Raw genomic sequence first — 3,503 nt, 5'->3', positions numbered from 1 at the left:
ACCTGGTGATCAGAAATGGAAACTTCTGGGCGAACCAGTGTAGTTGTGATAGGTCGGGAAACTATCTGAATCCCCAGGGACCCCTGCCTCCCTGGGGAGCTGTAAGAAGCCGGGTCAGATTGGAGCAAGGAGTCTGTCACCTGGGCTAAAGGGGGAACAGAAGCCAGAGGGAGGCAAGCCGGCTTAACGTTTTGGGGGTGTACACAGACGCATCCACTGAGAGAATCTTGTCTCATCGGCACATCCGGGGGGTTGGTCCTGGGAACTGGGGTATTTGGGCTTGAGTGTTGGCAGAAGAATATCACTGTCCCACTCCTTGATGGGATTTGACCAAGTGTGTAGGGTCGGTGATTAAAGGACATGAGGCAGGAAAGATGCAGACACCAGCCTGGGGAGGACAGGGTCTGGTGCTATAGATCCGGGCTCCTTAGCTATGTGGGGAGGTGATTTGGTCCCTGGGGACATCTGGCACTATCTGGAGACATTTTTCATGGTCACATGTGGGAGGGGTTGCTTTGAATAGGTAGAGATGCTCTCGAACATCCTAAAATGGGCAGGACAGTAAGTTCACCACCAGGAGAGTGCTCAGGCCCTCTAGGGACTAGTTCAAGGTTGAGGGGACCCTGACTATTGCCAGCAGAGGTGGAAATGCTTCCTCCTGCACTTTTCCTTAACTCTCACCTTTACTGTCACACTCAACACTCTGAAACCACACGGTGTTGGGTTTTTTTTTTCCCTTTTTCCCTCACTCCAAGCAATTCTGTAACATGAGTTGAGTGTCCCACAGTTTAAATCAGTTCTGACACTATCCACCCGGACACAGGGTAAGATCCCACAGGGTGAGGGCTCAGTCCCACAGAACTCTCCTGTCTGCCCACTTCCAAGACCCGTCACAGATCCAGGGGGTCCCCTGTGCTGCTGACTGACCGGCTATGGGCTGGAGGTTCCCACACACCCTCCCTGGAGTTTGGTGAATTTGCTAGAATGGCTCAAAGAACTCAGGGAAGCGAGTTTACTGACTATTCACCTGTTTATGATGAAAGGATATGGTAAAGGATACAGATGAAAGTCCAGACAGAAGAGATGCATAGGGTAAGGTGTGTGGGAAAGGGTGAGAGCTTCCATGTACTGGCCAGATACATTGATCTTCCAGCTTCCAGAAGCTCTCTGAACCCTGTACTTTGGGGATTTTATGGAGGCTTCATCACATAGGCATGGTTGATGATAAGCTTCATTTCCAGCCCCTCTCCCCTTTCTGGAAAATGGGAGGGGGTGTGGGGCCAAAAGTTCTAAGCTTCCAAACATGGTTTGGATTTTCTGGTGAGCAGCTCCCATTCAGGGGCCCATCAAGAGTCACCTCATTAGAACAAAAGGCACCGCTACCACCCAGGGAATCACAAGGGATTTAGAAGTCCTATGTCAGGAATCGGGGTCTACGGCCATACCACCCTGAACGCGCCCGATCTCGTCTGATCTCGGAAGCTAAGCAGGGTCGGGCCTGGTTAGTACTTGGATGGGAGGAATCGGGGTCAAAGATCAGATAGTAGAACCAAAAATGCTCTGGGTATTCTTATCACTTAGGACATTACTAGGGTTTTAGGAGCCTTGTGCTAAGACCCAGTGCGGGGGCCAGGGGGTAGCAAAGGCCAATATACACATATATTTTCTATTATTTCACAAGAGCGTGTTCAAGCCATGTCATAAATATTGCACACAAGCCTTACACCTTTAGGTCACAAGACCCTTGGCTTCGAGAAATCCTGAAAGTCAAAGACTTTCATCTCTTCTCACAACCCCGGGTTCCACCTTCAAGAGATCGAGATTTGTGGATAACATTACTGCCCAGTACACTGTTTCTTGGTGATACCCCACCCCATAACTGCTCCGGGTGACTCTGAGTTCTCAGGAAATGTAGGGGCTGCAGATCATAGCTATGATCTGGACCTCCTCTCCTGCCATCTTCCTGATACAGTAGCCTGGAGAGAACAATGCTCTGGGGGTCAAGAGAAAGTTCATTGCTTCTCTGGCCTGGACTTGTCCACCTGGAACATGAGATGGTCCCACAGGTGACCTCTAAGCTCCTGTTAACTCTGATTCCGTGACCAGTTATGGTTCCCGGGGAGCCCAGAGGCTTAATGCAAGCATTATGTTGGGAGTCAGAAGGGCGGTGTGCTTCCCTCTGTTTCTGTCACTTTAAGATGAGATGACCCTGGATGATGACCGTCAGTGTAGAAAGACATATTTACATCTTTTTGTAAAAAAATATAATCTTTTTTAAAAAAGATTTTATTTATTTATTCGACAGACAGAGATCACAAGTAGGCAGAGAAACAGGCAGAGAGAGAGGAAGGGAAGCAGGCTCCCTGCTGAGCAGAGAGCCTAATGTGGGGCTCGATCCCAGGACCTGGGATCATGACCTGAGCCGAAGGCAGAGGCTTTAACCCACTGAGCCACCCAGGTGCCCCTATTTACATCTTCTTAACTCTAAATATTTTCTTAACTCCTAACACTCAGAGGGAGGGGCATGCTTTATCCTGGGGATCAAAGAATAGCCAGCCCCCCACAGCTGGCCACACTCTGAGCCACATTCTCCCACCACCTCTCCTTCTCCATGGCCTCCCTGACTTTCCTCTCACCTCTCACTTGGGGTGCGGGAAGGGGGGGGGCATCAGGACTAGGGCAGCCAGATGAAACAGGGTCTGATGAAATTGGAATTTCAAATAAAGAGCATATCATTTTTTCAGTATAAGTATGTCCCAAATCCTGTGTGGTTCAGTATAAGTATCTCCCCACCATTACAGAGTTATCTGCTAAGCTTGACAGCTGTCGTGGGGAAGGGAATGGAAAAGAGTGAATGGGGAAGTGAGCACTGTGCTGGGACTGTCCCCGGGCAGCGTGGAACTCTGCCCCGGGCTGCCCAGTGGTCTTTCCCTCTCTAGTAGAGGCAGTGGGAGACAGAGGACTGGCTTCCCTAAAGGCCTGCAGCTGGAGGGAAAGACAGTTCAGGTGAGCGGGGGATGCTAGGGGCTTCCCCTGGGGCCCAGTGGGGAACATCGTACATCTGGACCTCGCTCAAAGCTGGTTGCTGTGAAGAACCCAGGCCTGACACCCGGGGTGCATTGAGAGAGTCCCTGCAGCTGCTGGGATCCTCTGAGCGAAGGGCTGTGCCCAAAGTTTATTTTTAAATCCCCAGAATGCTGCAACTGTGACCTGACCTAACGGATGGGTGGATCTCACAGCCCTCTGCTTGGAGCCCGCAGGATCAAACCCCTGCAACGTGGACTGGCCCAGGGACACCATGTTGGTGACGCCCAGACCATTAAGTTTCAATGGTATTCCCCAGTTATTAGGAAAACCCAGCCATTCCCCCACCAGGAGGAAGGAAGAGAAGGAACTAGATATTTATTGATTAGCTAACGGCCAAGCAACATGTGTAGTTGCTGACATATATTTCATACAAGCCTTGCAACACCTCTAGTGGGTGTGTATTCTAATACTCAGGT

At 50.4% G+C, this 3,503-nt stretch overlaps 1 pseudogene; it reads left to right on the top strand.

Annotated features, from left to right (window-relative positions):
- The first annotated feature begins 1,431 nt into the window (after positions 1 to 1,431).
- Positions 1,432 to 1,538, top strand: LOC123947780 (annotated as a pseudogene).
- Positions 1,539 to 3,503: the final 1,965 nt, after the last annotated feature.

The sequence above is a fragment of the Meles meles genome, chromosome 7 (assembly GCF_922984935.1).
Source record: "Meles meles chromosome 7, mMelMel3.1 paternal haplotype, whole genome shotgun sequence".
Classification (NCBI taxonomy): Eukaryota; Metazoa; Chordata; class Mammalia; order Carnivora; family Mustelidae; genus Meles; species Meles meles.
This window is presented reverse-complemented; position numbering and strand designations above follow the sequence as displayed.